This window comes from Peromyscus maniculatus, chromosome 6 (genome assembly GCF_049852395.1).
Source record: "Peromyscus maniculatus bairdii isolate BWxNUB_F1_BW_parent chromosome 6, HU_Pman_BW_mat_3.1, whole genome shotgun sequence".
Taxonomy (NCBI): domain Eukaryota; kingdom Metazoa; phylum Chordata; class Mammalia; order Rodentia; family Cricetidae; genus Peromyscus; species Peromyscus maniculatus.
In genome coordinates, this window is record NC_134857.1 from 106,508,195 (window position 1) to 106,527,193 (window position 18,999).

Below are 18,999 nucleotides of genomic sequence, written 5' to 3' on the forward strand. Positions count from 1 at the left end.
AATCAGGAACAAGAAAGAATTTCCACTCTTTCCATATCTATTCGACATAGTATTTGAAATCTTAGCTAGGGCAATAAGACAACTGAAGAAGATCAAAGGGATATGTCACATTTAATGATGATGAGGATGAGAATGAGGATGCTGCTGCTGCTGCTGTTGATGATGATGATGATGATGATGATGATGATGATGATGATGATGATGATAACAGGGCCAGCAAGATGGCTCAGCAAGTAAGGGCCCTTGCAACCAGGCCTAAATATCTGAGTTCATTCCTTGGTGGAAAGAGAGAACTAACTCCTACAGGTTGTCCCTTTACCTCTACAGGAACACCATAGCATTTGTGTCTAGTTGTGGTTTAAATGTGAATGGCCCCCATAAGCCCATATATTTGAATGATTGGTTCCTAGTTAGTAGAACTGTTTGGGAAGGATTGAGAGTATGGCCTTATTAGAAGAACTATGTCAATGGAAGGGTGGGCTTTGAGGTTTCAAAAGCCCATGCCAAGCCCAGTCTCTCTCTCTCTCTCTCTCTCTCTCTCTCTCTCTCTCTCTCTCTCTCTCTCTCTCTCTCTCTCTCTCTCTCCCTCTCCCTCTCCCTCTCCCTCTCCCTCTCCCTCTCCCTCCCCTCTCTCTCTCTTTCTGTGTCTGTGTCTCTGTGTCTCTCTCTGTCTCTCTGTCTGTCTCTCTGTCTCTGTCTCTCTCTTTCCTCCCTCTCTCCCTCTCTCTCTCTAACTTGTGGATCAGATGTGAGCTTTCAGCTACTGTTCTAGCAGCATGCCTGTTTGCCTGCCATCAACCCCCCACACACCATGATGATCATGAACTTACCCTCTGAAACTGTAAGCAAGTCCCCAACTAAATGATTCATTTATAAGAAGGCTTGGTCATGGTGCTTCTTCACAACAATAGAACAGTGACTAAGACATGTGCTTTCTCATCACCAATAAATAAATGAAATAAAAACTACCAACTCATTAAAATAATAATAACAGAACTCTAATATACTGTATTAGCCTTTAGTTTCCTTGGATTGAGAATGTCATGAAAGCAGAAGTTTTTATTAATGTCAGTTTTTAGAAAAAAATGATACTGTTGCATCATTATAAACTTTCTAAAGCAAGTTAAATGTGTAGGCTGTAACAGCAGCTTCCCAGACATGACTGACCTAATGCTGTGATTCATAATTAAGAACTGTCTAATTAGGGTAAAAATTGGCTCCTGAAACCACTTGGGAACAGCATGGCAATGCAAGCGGTGGTGTCTTTCCCTAGAGGAAAGCTGAAGTGCCACCAGCTCTGACTACCTGTGCAAACATGCTTTCCGTAACCATGGCAACAAGGCTGATGTCGTTATTAAACAGGTTTCTGCTCTCAGTCCCATAAGAGTAAAATCAGCTTTCCCAGACACCAGATGAGTCATTGCTTTAGACTCGTTAACATGCTGTAGCCCTTCAGTCTGCTAACAAAAGCCATTTAACCTGATGATTAAAATAATGCAGTCAAGCAGCAAAGATCCCAGTAAGAAATGCCACAAAAAGCTGGTGAAAGTAGCATTAAACCCTTTAAATGTGCACGTATTTTCTAAGAGCCCAGAACTCTCTAGGTATGGAAAGGTAACACCAGGGTGCAGTGCACAGAAACTCACAAAGAATTTCACTTAGTCCTAAAGAACGGACAGGGTTTCCAGGACAAAGAAACTCCTGATGATTTTATGTGGCTTCTTCAAAGGGCCTTGGAGCCAGAGAAGAGGATGTTTCCTCTCACCGCTGAAACAGAGGGCTGAGTGGACAAGAAGGAGAAAACCCAGTGCCTACTTTTGTGTGGAAAAGAGCAAATTAAATACTTGGGGACCTTCTGAAGCAATGATGTGGCTTTTTAAAACTGTAAACATGTTTTCCTAGAAGACAAAGAGATTAAGCTGGATGCTAAGACTAACATTTGACTGTCAAAATAAGAATTCAGGACCGGATTTTCCCATAGTCAATACAGAGAGAGAGAAAGAGAGACAGAGACAGAGATAGAGAGACACAGACAGAGACAGAGACAGAGAAAGAGAAAACAGAAACATATAGCCTCCAAACTGATTACCCCCACCAATCCCCACCGGTATGGGTGGCCTTTAGTACAAATACTTGAAGCATCATTTTTTAAGCAACATGCTACAATTTCACAATCTTTAGATAGCAAGTCTGCTGACAGTCTTATGTGAAGAGTCTTGATGAATCCTCGTTCCAAAGAGTCTATTTGGAATGTGGTGCATTGATAGCACTATGTTTCTTCAGCAGCATGGAAGGCAAGGCTAACAACCTGTCACTAGGAATTCTGAGGAGCTGGGGCCAGGGAAATGGCTCAGTTGGTAACGTGCTTGCTGTTTAAACATGAGGACCTAAGTTGGACCCCCAGTACATATGGGCACAGTGACCACATCTGTAACTGCTGCACTGGAGAAGGAGGGAGGCAAATTGATTCTGGATGCTTGTTGTGAGCTCCAGGTACAGTGGGAAACACTGTTTTGTTTTGTTTTGTTTTAATTAAAGCTAAAGAACTATAGAGCAAGACAGTGCACACACAAAAGGCTCTTAGACACATGCATATTTGAGCACACATACACATACAACACACACATAAAAGGCATTATTAGAGTTAAGAATACCTTCCATGAATATGATTGTCTTGTAAAAAAAAATAAGAAACAGCAATTTGTTAATAAAATAGCAATACTGAAGGAAAGAGTTTCATCCACAACAGAACCAAAAGCTGAAAGGCATAACTGCACTTGCAATTGGAGGTCAACTCAGGCTGCTGCATAGGTGCACTGTAGATGAATGACCGTCAGTGAGTCCTGGGTTTCTTTGAGCAATAGCCATCTTAGCTCCTCAGAACAAAGCACTGGAAGAAATCCAATAGAGTAAACAAAATAGTTTTGGGCTCCAGAGAGCCCCTAACCAAATCAGGTTGCTAAGGAAAAGACACTCAATTGCGAATTGTATACTAAACAAGTTCCGGAAATAAAGAGCCAGTGAGTACACTTGGTCTGAAATGTACTAGTCAATTGAATTTCACACTCCCTAATACAACTTTGTTTTCCTGGCTTAGATGGATACATGATTTTTCACCTAAAGGAGCATGCCAACTGTTGTTAACATAGCTCATAGAAACAATGTGAGATTGATGTCAAAACCTCTAGGGCCTATAAAAGTGTCTTTAAAATTATATGATGCTGAAGATCTACTAATTATCCCTTTCATTGTGTGTGCTAAAGATTGCTGGCTAACCTTTCTCTGATTTCTTTGGGAAATATGCTTTGCCTAGGAAATGAATACAGAAAATTATTCATCAGTCTCTGTCTCCCATCATCCCCCTCTTCATCTTAAATATGGTTCCTACTCATGTGTTCACAAAAAAAGCTTGTATGTAAATATTTAAAGCAGTGTTCATTACAGTCCCTAATTGAGGCCAACTCAAATGCCCCTTATCTGATGGGTGGATAAATAAAATATCCTGTGTCTGCACCCTGAAAGAACATTTGGAGATAAAATGAAGTCCTGATAGAGGAGCATTGGTGACCTTGAAGAGATTATGTAAAAGACCTTGCACTAGAAGATTCCATTAATCCAAGCCATGTCTAGGGAGGCAGAGAACAGACTGGCAGTTTCCTGGGCCTGGGGTTGGAGTGCCAGAGCAAGTTACTGCTAGTGGATTTGGTGTTATTGTGAGGGATGTGAACACACTCTAAAGGAGTGATGACACATGACGCCAGATATGATAAAAATCATTGACTTATACACTCAAAGTGGGGCAAGTTTGTGGCATATGAAATGGTTCTTTAAAAAGCTAGCATTAAAGTAAGGTAGGAAATAACATTTCCTACTCTGCTCTGAATATGCTTAGCTAATCACCATTACCATTGTCAATATCATTATTATCATTAATATTCATTAGGCATTTGTACAGGGCACTTATTTAAACTTTCTCACATCCACTGTCTCATTCTACAACCCACTACTGTTATTCCCATTTGATATATAACAGAATATCTGATAGTTCTAGAAAGAACTGAATAATTTGCTTAAAACTACAGAGTTAATGGTATCAGAACTGTGACACAATATTTCTTTCTAATTACAAACTTGCTTAATAACTTTATTGTCTGAATTTTGTTTTTATTTCTTTATTTTCAAGGCAAGGTCTTGCAATGTAGCTCAGGCTGTCCTGAAACTCACTGTTTAGCCTAGGCTGGTTTCAACTCATAATCCTCCTGCCTTGGCCTCCAGACTACAAAATGTAAATATTTATAGTAGCTTTGTTCACAATCCTCTCCAACTGGAAGCAACTTATAAAATTCAAAGGGGAATGGAGAGACAAACTATGGTACATATATAGAGTGATTTGAGGGGAAAAAAATTGAGTCATAGAAGGTATATGTTCTACATGGCAACTTTTTATTACATAATATAAAATTCTAGTTATGGTATTAAAAATGATTTCCAGAGCCTTTGGGAGGAATTGTTAAATAGGTGTGTGTACATATATATGTATATATATATATATATATATATATGGATTATGATACACGTATATGTATGTATACATGGTGTTGCATGGGATCTTGTGTGTCTATATTAGGATAAATATAAATATATTTTGTTTATGCTCTAACAAATCAAGCTTGTCTGGAGATCAGAATGCAGAGCTAGCCACTAGTTAGCCATAGAGGCCAGGCAGTGGTCTAGCACTTGGTATCTTATGCCTCTGATCCAAGGACTTGGGGGGCACTCAGCACTAGAGAGGAGGAAACAGGAAGTAATATGCCTGGGCAGAGATAGGAATATAAGGTGGGCAGAGATAGGAATATAAGGTGGGCAGAGATAGGAATATAAGGTGGGCAGAGACAGGAGCTCGGCCCCCTATTCAGCTGAGGAGTTGACAAGGTAAGAGGTGGCTGTGGCTTGCTCTTTTGTGTCTCTGATCTTTCAGCATTCACCCTGATATCTGGTTCTGGGTCTTTATTATTAGGACCAATTCGGATTCAAGCTACACATAAATTCATATTGTTGTCTCCAACTCTAATCCATAATGTAACTGCCTTTTCAACTACCTGCTATCCATTTGCATGTGTTTGCTTCAGTCTTCTGAGATATTGTTGATTTATAGAGTTTACCAAGTCGGCACTATTGGCCCCCTATAGATTAATAGCATCACATTTTTTCACTCCATCTCTGGAGCCCCATATATATCTGTACACACACACATACACAAATACTAAACCCAATACTCTTATCTTTTGTATTATCATCTAATAAAAGCAATTGGGGTCCTCGGAACATTAGATTATTCCAGAATTGGGGCAAGAAATAAACAAGTTGAAAAGTCAAGAAAGTATTTAAAACAAAGACCAAAAAATGCACACAATAATGTCAAAGGTTTACTGGAACCAAATGGAAAACTGTCCAGGGGACAAAGCTAGAAGAGCTTAATTGCCAAAATCAGTAGTCATATTGGATAATAATCTAACGTATAAAATAAGAATTACTGATTGCATGCTGATATGGATAACTGAGAAAAAATAGACAAACACACACAAATTCCATACAATGCAAGCAGCTCTCTCCTTCAAAGGAGTAGAGCATTGCTCTCCATTCCTTACATGTGCTCTGTGCTGGTTGCCTTTTTTAAAATCCACATAAATGGCAGAGAAAGTCACTTAGTGGAGAAACCTGTCACTCACTTCCTTAACCAGTGGCTGGAGACTTCATCTCAGTAATAATGCCATTGTGATACAAAGCACCTTAAACACAATGTGATTAGGCATAGCACATTCCCTATGGAGTGTCCCCCAAGCAAATATTATAGTATAATCAGGAAAAAAAAAAGTATCATGAGACAAATCCTAATTCAAGAAAATTGTGTAAGTGGTGCTCCTTAACACTGTCAAGTCTGAGAAAGTGCCAAGAAGAGGCTGAACAGATATGCAGCTAAATTTAATATGATATCCTGGGACAGTGCTGGTCATTAGGCAGTGAAGAAATTCTTAATGATGTCTGAATTTTAGCTAACAACATGTTGGTGAAATGGTGGAACCAACTGTAATAAACACAACAATATAATATAATATGATATGATATGATATGATATGATATGATATGATATGATACGATATGATATGATATAACATGATATAATATAATATAATATAATATAATATAATATAATATAATATAATATAATATAATATAATATAATATAATATAATAATATAAATTGGGGGAACTTGCATGTGGATGGGCTGTCTATACATCCTTCACAGAGCTTCTCCAAATCCAAAACTGCTTCCTAATTAAAAGAAGTTTCAAGTTATTGCTAGAGATTATGAAACTTACCAGTTGACCCAGACACAGAGCCTTGATCCAACTGCATGGGCTTACATGTGCAGTTACTAGAGAATACTGTTTTCTTCTATACCCAAACCAGTGATTCTCCAAGAAGAAATGCTTGTCCCCTTTTACTGCCCACATTTATTGCCCTGCATTAAATCAGCTCCCCTCTCACATCCCACCTTTCGTCTTGTTAATGGGATGGCCAACCCAAAACCATATTTCTTATATCACAGCTCCTAAAAAGTAAGCCAAGTCAGGGTCACATTTGGCAGTTTTAGCTTTCCAAATTAAAAATAAAAAAATAAAGCATTCCATTTGTGTGATAGCACAGTTAGTGAGTACTGATCTTCTGTTCTGATACAAAGCTCCTATCCATATTAGGAGACCATTGTATCCTGCGTCCACATCCAACAGATCTCCCCAAACATGGAGACCTCACTAAATGGGGCATTCTCCCCCTTGAAGGCATTGAAAACTCCCTATTGTTGTATAAAATAGCCATCCAGTTGAAGATATTGAAAGACTCTTTTACATTTTTCTTAATTTTTGAGAAACTCATATATGTATACAATGAAATATCCTACCTGCTGAGCACACTCCCTCCAACTTCCCCTATATTCCCCCATCAGAAAATATTTTAATGCTATTTTCATGATTACTACTTGTACTATTTAGATTTTTGTCATTGAGACAATGCCTCAGAAAAACAGTTTATGGTAAGGAAAGGTTTATTTTGATTTACATTTTAGAGTTTGTGAAGAATCCAGTAATGACAGGAATGTGGAAGTCAGTAAGCAGGGATGGTGAGGGCAAAGGACAGGAAAAAGATACACTCTTCAAAGACCTTCATCTAGTGACCCTCCTCCCCTTCTCCCAGTAATGTCAACAACTTATGACCCCATCAACGGAGCAACACACGGATGAGGTCAGAGCTCTTAGGATCTCTTCCTCATTTCCAGCCAAACTTTAACACAAGGGCCAGCAGAGGGCATTTTATATTCAAATCATAGCACCACCTACAAATAAGGGAGAGGAAAGAAGAAAGGAGGCAAGGGGAGAAGAAGACAATCTACATAAAATTTCCAAATCCCAGATTGGTTAGCATTTCTGCAGTTGGTTGCAGTTGGTGATTTTTAGCAAGGGACAATCTAGCTGAGTTTGAAAATAGAAATATTAGGGCCGGGGACAGGAGAGATGGCTCAGTGGTTAAGAGCACTGGCTGCTCTTCCAGAAAACTTGAGTTCAATTCCCAGCACCCAAATAAAAAATTTTAAAAAAGAAATATCAGGGCTGTTATTCACATTCTGAACATGAATTAAATTCCTGCCCCCTCATATTCTGCCTATTTCAAGAATCTTTCTCTCCCTTCCTTCCTTCCTTCCTTCCTTCCTTCCTTCCTTCCTTCCTTCCTTCCTTCCTTCCTTCCTCCCTCCCTCCCTCCCTCCCTCCCTCCCTCCCTCCCTCCCTCTCTCTCTCTCTCTCTTTCTTTTCTACAGGGTAGCCCAGAGTGTTCTGGAACTCATCGTATAGTCCAGGCAGGCTTTGAACTCACAGAATTCCTCCTGCCTCAACCTCCTGAGTGATGAGATTGTGCACATGAGTCAGCGTGCCCAGTTCACACTGCTTTCCAACATCAAACTTCTCTAGCAGTGCTTCCCAGAAGGGTAGGTGTGGAAATCACTGAGACATTTATTATTATTATTTTCTTTATGAACAGTCAAGGGCTCTCCCCACAGACATTCTAAATCAGTAGATCTGGACAGGTCCTAAGGAGCTGTCTTTGTGCCAAGTACTCTCTGTGCTTCTGATGCAGCTGATCCTAGACATAAGAACTAAACTAAGAGAATGCAGACTAATTCCCACTGATGTGACTTGTGTACTATTCATGGAGATGGTCCCATTTTAGTAAAAATTAGCTGCTGCTGCTGCTGATAATTTCATACTAAGTACCCCTTATGCCCTTCTTGCTGTACAGAAACTGAGTTTAAGTTGCATGAAGTTCATTAGGCCCTGAGAAACAGTGTCAAGGACTATGGACACTCTCCCATGCAGTGTAGTTGACCATCAGTTCTCCAAGCTGCTGAAGCTCCCTCTTCCCTCAGTGCACTCAGCCCCCTCATTTCAAGAGGTCTGTTTCAAACCAAGGCTGTTTTCTCCATGATTAGCAGCATATAAATGAGGAAGTGGTTATACTCATAAAGATGGACTCCTTTCTTCCTCTCTGTTGCCTGTCATCTCTCTTCATGTTCGTTTCATGTCAGTTGAAGACACACTTACTTCATCAATCACAGCACACACATCTGATCCATTTGGACCAGAGGTAAGTAGATATTCACCCCTAAGCGAGGTGTACTGAAGAATGCTAGCCCACTAGAGTGAAGATTCTAGTGTGAACAGAGACTTGCTCTGATTCCATGGTGTAGCACGCTACCTACTATGCTCCTTTTGTCTAGGTCACAGATTGTCTTAGTCAGCATGCTATTGCTGTGAAGAGACACCATGGCCATGGCAACTCTTATAAAGGAAAGCGTTTAACTGGGGCTGATTTACAGGTTCAAATGTTTAGTCCATTATCGTCATGGTAAGAAGCATGGCAGCATGCAGGCCGATATGGTGCTGGAGAAAGAGCTGAGAGTTCTACATCTGGACTGGCAGGCGTCCGGAAGAGGGCAAAACAAAACCTAGGTTTGATTTGAGCATTTGAAATCCCAAAGCTCACCCCCGATGACACACTTCCACCAACAAGGCCACACCTACTCAAACAAGGCCACATGTTCTAATCCTTTTAAATAATGCCACTCCCTCTGAACCTATGGGGATCATTTTCATTCAATTCACCACATAGATCTATAGAGCACTGTGTCACTGACACTTGTCAGGATCCCATCATTCTCCTGAGGGCTCATTCAAACAATACATATCTCCATTGCTCCTGGCAAAATGCTTAACATGAATGAGCAATGAAAAAATAATATTCTAATAAACATATCAATAAACTAACCCTCTTGGAAGAGTCCAGTTCTTCTCTCCTACAAGCTTCTGAGGAAGCTCCTTGCACATATGATGACATTAGAGCCACACAAGGCTGCATCCTAAAGGTAAGTAGCCTCTGTAGTTCAGCCTACATTGCATCTGCCTTACCAGATTTGAAGTGAGAAATTAGTTGAAAGAGATAAAGTCTTTAATCTATTTGTTTGAATTTTGTACATAAGCACCATATTTGTATCATTCTTCCTCCTGCCTATTATTTCTTCTGTACTCCTCAAATGCATGACCTCTTATTTAATTAATATTGCTACACACACACACACACACACACACACACACACACACACACACACACACACGAAAAAATTAAAATACAACCTGCTGGCTTCATTTAGTGTTACTCATGTATATGTGATTAGGGCTGACTACTTGGGACTGGATCATCTATGCTCAAGTCATAGAGTTGCTTAATGCACCATCACACTTGCAGGACACATTTACAGCCCCCATCTTCAGCAGCAAAGGGGACATTACTACCACAGCATCTTCATGCACCATTCCTGTATGTGATGACTGTGGTAGTTGAGCTAGTTTATACCTTTGATACATACTTGGTAGGTTAAAAAAAAAAAGATGAGGCTTCTACCTGAGGTTCTAGCTATAAATAGAATAGTATAGGTACAGCAGGAAATAAAATGATTACTCTTCCAATCTGACTCTGACACCTGGTGGTTTAAAGCTCTAGTTCAGAAAGGGGAAAAGAACAGGCACAACCTGGGAGAATTTAGAAAATTCTCTGAAGTGTGTTCTTCATTATAGAGTCCCTCTTGATGTTGGCACAGACCAGAGCATCCATATGCTCCCCAGCAGCTAGGTTTTCTCATACACGGTGTTGAGAAAGGGCTTGATGATTCTAAGGAGAGCCTCTAGGGTCAGACAAAACTAGTCATCTCTTGGAACTTTAGTTTTCTTACTTAGGACAATATAGATTAAAATACCTTACAGATGAAAATATCTCTCAGATTGTGCCAGCAAGAACCATATATCCCTAGATGACAAACACAGACCAAGAGGCTGTTTAGAGAGATTGTCTGTACAGTGTTCATTGAAAACATTGCACAAAGTCAGATACCATTACATTTTAACAAATGCAAAAGACCCAGAATAGACAAGGCTTCTGGATGCCCATTTTCCTATTTTATTCCTCTGTGCGTGCGTGCGTGCGTGTGTGCGTGCGTGTGTGTGTGTGTGTGTGTGTGTGTGTGTGTGTGTGTGTGTGTGTGGTGTTTGTCAGTGAGTGTGTGTGTTTTTGTGTCGTGTTTATGTATGGTGTATGTGTGATATGTGTGTTTTTATGTGTATGTGGTTTGTGTGTGTGAGTGTGTGAGACATCTGTGTGTGCTATTTGTGCATGGTGTATATGTGTGTGTGTGTGTGTGTGTGTGTGTGTGATATGTGTCTGTGTATGTGTGTGCACATGTGTGCACAGTTGCACAGAGGACAGAAGACAACTTTGAGGAGCCAGTGCTCACCTTTCACCCAGAGCCTGAGTCTCCCCTGCTGTTTCTGCTGCTGTGATGTGCACCCCAGGCTGGCTGGGCCCTGAACTTCCTGGTGATGCTCCAGTCTCTGCCTCCTGTCTCACTACAAGGGTGTTGGGGTCCAGGTGTGCATCAACACACCCAGTTTTGATGTGGGCTCCAGAAATTGAATCAGGCTTGTGTCATTGGGCCATGCTGCTTTCTGACGCCCACCTTATTTTTAGAGAACCCTTCCTTTCTGCTTGCCCGGGTCTTGTAGTAATTTAGGCCATTGCTTTATTATTCTTTTTTATTTCCTCTAATATTTTCAGTTTTCCATTTTGAGTCAAACTTCATGAAACTGCTAGTATTCCTTCATTTTTAACCTGCAAATGTATTGTATAGGGTCTAACCAAATATCTCTGTGTTGGTTAAAATTCACTGTGCATTTTTGGGATTTGTTTTTTCAGGCAAATAAACAGGGTTGTCAAATTATTTTCAGCAAGCTGAAATCATATTATTGTCAGCTCACCTAATGAGTGGAAATGGTCCCTAGGATATGGCATTCCGCTCATTTATAAAAACAAAAAACAAATACAAAATAAAGCTCTCTTTAGTATAATTTTCATGTTAAAGCACCCGAGATTAATCCCGTCAAAAGACTCTTCTATGCTTCCCAGTGGAAGGAAATTATGTGCCAGGTAACTAGGGATTTCAATAACACTTTTTTCTATCCAAAATCCCAAACTGCTTATTTTGGTTTATCATCTATGAAATCAAGGCACTGCAAAGAGATCGTTACAGAAAGTAAAACCTTCCCAGGCAGCAATCTCATATAATATGAGAGTAATCTAACGGCGGCAGGAATGGCCCCTTGGAAATAGAAGCTCATTTGTTTAGCATTGTGCTGTTACAGCCTCTGTTGATCAGGGAGTGAGAAAAAGGAAGGAGACCGCAGGGAATTCTAAAGGACACACTAGACAGTGCTCACCCGATTAGCGACAAGTCACGTGGTGTAGTTTAGATTAAAAGTAAACACAGTAACAGCCAGATCTTGAAGGCACTGCTGAAGAGCGTGAACTCTTGTCTTAAATCCTGACAGATTCCTGAAGTTTCTACAAAGAAGGGAGGCTGTTTCCACGCTCTTGCTCAAATAGTAACATGCGCTAAATGTGTTAGAGGGGGGATGGAGAGAATATGAGCTCTTAGCTAGAACTTGGCAGTGTCACAGGAGAGTTTGAAAGTGTCTGGTGGCTCTCGACACCATAGCTTTCAATGGATGATGCTTCCTCCAGCAGGAGTAGAGCCCCACGCCCCCACCCCGCTGTGGTCGATGCAGAGCCTCCGTGGTCCATACAGAGTCGAGTGTTCTGTCCGATCTGGAACTTTCTGTGCATTGTCAAGGCTTTCTTTGTGTTGTCCACTTAACATCATTGAGCCAACTCTTGAGTTCAAAGTAATTAAATCACTGTGTCTATATCGAAGAGTTTCTTGAACTCTTGCTGAATACAGAACATGAACTGATTTTCAAAAGACTTCTGGGTGTGACGTTCCCAGGGCAAACCCAAATAAGTCAGAGTACTTGGAAGACTTATGATAGATCCAAGGGACACTATTTTTCTTTCTGGGCTATGAGGAGTGTTACCAGTGAATGAAAACAAGCACTACCATTACAGTTCATTCCCTTCCTGCCTTTTACCACATCTGAGAACAGGATAATGATTCTATAGGGGCTGATTATACAGGATTTCTCATGGGAATTTTTGAGCTAGTACGGGTTGACTGGTTTTCCTTATTCACACTAAAACTCACTCAGAGTATTTTCTTATTAATAGAGGGATCAAAAAGATGAATCATTTCAGAGTTGCAAAATGAAATTCTTTTGAATTGTTAGATTTGATTAGCTTGATAAACAAAAGTGAGGTAAACAAAAAGCTGTATCTATTTGCCATTGACAAAAGACTTTTGCCCAAATACTTTGCTGACTGAGAGATTCATATCTTCTTTACATTTCTCTGCACACAGAATCTTTCCTCTGACAACAAAAATAAGGACTCGTAAATGGCATGCAATTAAATCAGGTAGTTGTTAAAATGTACTATTTTGGGGGTTGATTTTATCTTAATGCAACAATGCTTTGCAAAAAAAAAAAAATCTGTTTATATAAACAAAGCCATTCAGACAAAAGCTCCTGAGAGGTCTTCACAATACATTTTATTCTGCAAAACCGGTTACCATAGTTAAATGTCCAGGTTTTCATCATAAAGATGAGTAGTCACTAGATAACCAGTGTATACAACACAGGGATGAACCAGAATCAGCTGGCTTGTGCATCACCACACTAGCACTAAATCTGCTCAAATTGTCTCCCCGGGCATCGCTCCCGACTCCCCCAGCCCCACACACTCTCTGTGTAAAACAGCAACTTAACCTATGAGTTCAGGGTCCTACGGGCTCCCCTGGTCAACCCATCCAATAGAACCTTTGTCTCATATGCTGTTCTATAAGTATAACTTCATTGTGTTTATGAAGGTCTCTCCACGAGGAAGGACTCGTTGTCTCTTTTTGTTGTATCTGTATAATTTGTAAGTGCCAAGCAGAGGCTAAGTGGTAAATAGAGTCTTGCTGAATAAAGTAGGAAGAATTATGTCCCACAGTTTCCTTTGCAGCCATCTCTGAACACCCTTCATTTGAATGGAATGAAGTTTATCTCTGGGAAAATACATCATTGAAGACCTCTTCAGGAGAAATCAAATGTACTAAAATGAATAGTGACTGTGAATGTGTTCGGTACATTAGGACACAAAACAGGATAAAGCATTCCCTGGGGCAAAGACAGAAATTCTCTGGAGGGACACAATGTCCAACATGCCTGACAGCGTCAGACACTATAACCTCATACAGTGTGTGACTCTTGAACGGTTTTGAGTAAGTGTTGCATGCTCCTGACTGGGTTTTCAGTCCCTTCATTGGTAAGGACAGAAGTGGCCAAGCCTTGAGAACTGAAAACAGAATAAAGATGCCCTTGATGAGCTGAGGGGCGCTATCACCAAGAGTTTCAGGTTCCTTAAAGGGAGGTGTGGCAAGAACCATGTAAAGTACTTCCTGTCATGAGTCCATATCATCAGGACTTGCTCAGGGAAACATTCAGGAGCCTAATGGAGCTTTCTAACACTGTCCTTAGGCACAATTGGCTGTGTTTCTGGGTGAAATGACAACCTGGTGTGTGCTCCTTGACCAACTGAGCTGCAGAACACCAGTAGGATTTATTACAGTGTGTGATGGCAGTTGCTGTACCCTTTCAGGACATTTCTCTCACACACTAAGTCACCAAGGGAACATATGACCTCTCTTCTGTACTGAGGGTGATGGGTGGATAAAGAACATGGCTCCCTCACCCTGCCTCCATTTTCCTTTGTTCTTAGATTTCTCCTCCATTTATAATAGGCCAGGACTTATGGGTGTCTAAATCCCATGACATTTTATTGTCTGTGTATTTGATGATGGTTATGCAGCGTGTGTTGCTTCAGTGGCTGAATGATCCACATAGAATGCTAGTGGGATCCCTTTCCAGTTAGATATTTCACTCCATTCTGATCCTATGGAGGGAAAAAGAATGTCAAAAATCACCACTTTTTCAAATGAAGACTACTCTGCTTTCTTTAAAATTTGAGTATGTCAGGCAAGTGCTACAGGGTACACCTGTAATCCTAGCCTAGGGTAGACAGAGATAAAAGAGATCTACAGAAAAAACCAAAACAGAAAAAGGAATATGGCATAACTCCTAGGAGAGATCCAGGGCATTTGGGATGGTATGGCCATTGATGTGGCATACTTTTCTTAATGGAAGGAGATATTTGAATAACAGAATGCCACCTCGTAGACTCTGGACTCATTCAGCTCTGCCCTGAACACTGCCTTAGTCACATATAAGGCATATGTGTGTGAGTGAGTTAGTAAATTCCAAGGCCAGATTGCAGAATGATAAAGCATTTACTACTGAAAGTTGTAGTGAGGATTAAATTAAACTAAGCACATGAAGGCTTAAAGACCATGCACCACACAAAAGCATTCACAATTATAATTACTTCTATAAAAATAATTTTGAACTCATAATATAATTACATCATTTCCCCTTTTTCTTTCTTTCCTCCAGACCCTCATAGATATTCCTCTTTCTCTTTCAATTTGTTTTTCTTTAAATACATATATACATTTATATGTGTGTATTTATATATAAGTAAATACAGTTACTCACTCCAAATAATGTTACTTGTATGTATGTTTCCAGGGATGACCATTTGGTATTGAATTGGTGTGCTGTTTTCTGGAGAAGACTGTTTCTCCCAATCTCAGCATTCCTTTGTGGTCTGTAGTTCTTTGTCTGTACTTGAGGTCCTGAGAATTTTTCTCTTTCCATGTTAGCATGCCTATTGGTGACATTTTTGTTCAAATCATTTTTAGGCAGCCATGTTGGTGAGACTTCATGGGTATAGCTTCTGACATTTCTAGGAGACACAATCTCACAGCACACTTCCTGTTTCTCTGGCTCTTACAATCTTCCCAACCTGTCTTCTATGATGATGCCTGAGTCTTAGGTGTAGGGGTTTTATTGTAGATGTACCAGTTAGGACTGGGATCCACAACTCTGCATTTTGAGTGTGATTTTCTGTAATTGTCTCAGTCTATTGCAAAGAGAAGTTTCAGTGGATGAGATGTAAGAAGTACAATTATCTAGGCATAAAGGTAAATATTTAGAATGTAGTTATGGGTTATGATGGGTATGTAAAGTGGCAGTTGTAAGTTCTCTTTAAGCCAATATCCATGGCTTCACGAGCCCTGAGAAGTTAGCAAGGCTTTTCCAGCAGTAGACATGATTTCTCTCTTGTTGTCTTAAGCCCAGTTACAGAGCTGTTGGTTACCACCAAGGCTGTGTGCCACTACTGCATCCTTAAGGTTATCATGCCACGCTGATCATTGTTGGGGCTCAAAGGCATCATAGTTGGTTATTTCCTTCCTTTAGAAGCTTGCGTTGTGCCTTCTGGTACCATGAAAGCTGGTCCTCAGGGAGAAGGCACTCCGGTCAGATCCAGTTCCAGGCCTCTGGGCCCTGTGTCCGAACTGTACAGTGTCTCCAGCAACAAGGACTTACCTTCCACCTCTGGGGGGCAACCAAGGCAATAGCAATAGCCCAAAATATTTTGGGAGTCTCTTGGACAGCTCTGACAAACAACTCAAAAGAAGGGTTCTTAAGCTTGATTGGGGGGGGGTATTGAAAAGCATTGTCAGTCCAGGTGTGGAAGTTTCATTTAAAATATATTACATCTTAAGATACACTACACTGATTAAAATGCATTAAAATTTTTTAATGTGATAGAAAAAATAGATGGTTACACAGTCTCAACTCCTCTTCAGTGTAACTGAGCAACTCTCCCCTCATCATCCCCTAAAAAGCAGAAACAAGTTTGTGTACTTTCCTACATCCCCCTCTTCATCTCCTTCTGCTCCAAGTGCTGGTCAGCAGTGCACTTGTTAAGGGAAAAGAAAAAAAATGGAAAGGAGACAACAGGATTCCAGCTGATCTTGCCCAAAGGAAAGGCTTTGAATCAGTGTATGATGGTAAGCCCCACAGCACGGTCCAGTCTTGCATGACTTAGATTTGCTTTGCATTCCCTGTGTGTAGCAGCCCAGCACCTGTGGTAGTCCCAAGATATAGTGTGGTGATGTATTGTGTCCCCCAATATACTGTGTCTCCCAACAAAATTTGCCTGGAGATCAGAGGAAAAAGCTAGCTGCTATATTAAGCAGAAGTCAGGCAATGGTAGCACATGCCTTTAATCCTATTACTTGGCAGGCAGGGATTTGTCTGGATCTCTGTGAGTTCAAGGCCACACTGGGGAATAAAGCCAGCCATGGTGATACACACCTTTAATCCCAACACCAACAAAAGAGGTCTGGAGGTCTGTATAGACAGACAGGAAGTGGCAGAGCTGGGCAGGAAGAGGAAGTGATGTAGCTGGGCTGAGAGAGCAAAAAAGAGAACAGAACAGAAAGGTATATGGGTGTGGGTATACAGGAGTAGGTCTCTTTGGAAGCTGAGGAGTTGGTGAGGTGAGGTTAGCTGTGGCTTTCCCTATTTCCCTGATCTCTCAGGTTTTCACCCCTATATCTGGCTCCATGTTTTTTATTTAATATGACCATTTAGAAATTGGTCTACAATACAGTTTACCATGAAGTTTTTTTCTTTTTCAAAATTAAGTTTTTTGGCTAGGATACAGAGTTCCAAATGGGTTCCGGTTTGACTTTTGCGTGCTCTACGAGATTATGCTTCGTTCTTATTTAAACTGCTCCGTTGCTCTCCTCCCTCTTGCTGGATCTTTTCCTCCCTTTCAAAAGCCCCCATTCTGCTTTTATGACACATATTTTCCATTGCCCCCCTTTCCTCCTCCCACTAAACTTCTTCCTCCCAAATCCTCCCTTTCTATGTTCACTTTCTACACACACTTAAATCTAGATCCCACTTCTAAGAACGAAAAATGTGACTTTCGTCCTTCTGAATCTAGTTAATTTTGGTTAACTTAAAACGATTTCCAGATTTCCAGTTCCTTTCAGTGTTATGCAAATGGCATAATTTTGTAAAAATCTAATGTGCTATTTACATTTTCTTTGTGCATATGTGTTTCATATAATGTAGCCTATGACAAATATCAAAAAGGATGCAGAACCTAAGAAATTCAGACACAATTAGTAGAGTGTGAGTTGGCATTACCCTTTATAAATCTGCATGACAGTGTAGCAGTTAGCTGTTGCTGTGTAACAAACTAAAATTAGTGACAAAATGACAGCCTATGTGGCAGGAAGGCAGCTCTGCTAATGTGATTTAGGTATAGTTCATCCTACCTGGAATTGGAGTAGGATGATTCACCCAAGATGAGTGTATTCTTCTCATCAGGTATATTTTTATACCTAGCCAGGTATATTTTTAAAGAGAAGGAAGAAAGATAGCAAACCGAGCAAGTGCTTGTATAAACACTGTTTATACTTGCTTTTCTACTGTCCCATTGGCCTAAGAAGTCGCATGATCAAACCCAGCCTTGCATTGCTGTGGCATAAATACAAAGAAACATGAAAAATTAGGCCAGTGTTTATTCAAATCAGATAACCATGTGCATCTCTATGACCCCACAATTTCTTTCTCTTTTTAAAATTTTATATTATTGTTGTTATTGTTATTATGGTTTTTCAAGCCAGAGTTTCTCCGTATAGCTCTGGCTGTCCTAGAACTCACTCTGTAGACCAGGTTGGCTTTGGACTCTGATATTCACCTGTCTTTGCCTCCCGAGTACTGGGATTAAAGGTGAGTATCACCACTGCCCAGCTAACAATTTCACTTTTGAATACCCGACAAAAAGGTACACAGGTGCATGTTTTCACTAGGAGATACAAACAAGAATACACACAGCAGCCCGGATCGTAATAGTCTGAAGCTGGAACCCAAATATCCATATGCAGTAGTACAAGGATAGGCAAACATGATGGAATAGCACACAATGATGAAATCCCATGCAGACAGAGAGATAAGAAGATAGATAAGGCCAGGCAGTGATGGCATACATCTTTAATCCCAGCACTTGGGAGGCAGAGGCAGGTGGATCTCTATGAGTTTGAGGCCAGCCTTCTGTACAAAGCAATTCCCAGGATATTTAGGGTTGTTACATAGACAAACCCCATCTCAAAAAAAAAAAAAAGATAGACAGATCTACACGTAAAAATCTACCCAAGCAAACAGGCAGCAAACTATGGGTTAGCAATTGAGGGGCAGCTCCTCTCATAGGAGAGTAAGGAAGGGGAGAGACTGTGTGGTCCTGTTTCTTGGCTATATACTGGTTATATGTTCATTCTCATTTTGAAAAGTTCATTAAGATATATATATATATACATATATGAATATATATATATATATATATATATATATATATATATATATATATATATATTCTACAGTGTTCTTTATTCATGCTCCAGTGATGAAGTTTAAGTTAAAGCCACTGGCTGGAGTACAAACTTCTAATGCTTTTTTATTTTTGTTTTTGCTTGGCTTGGCTTTAGTTAG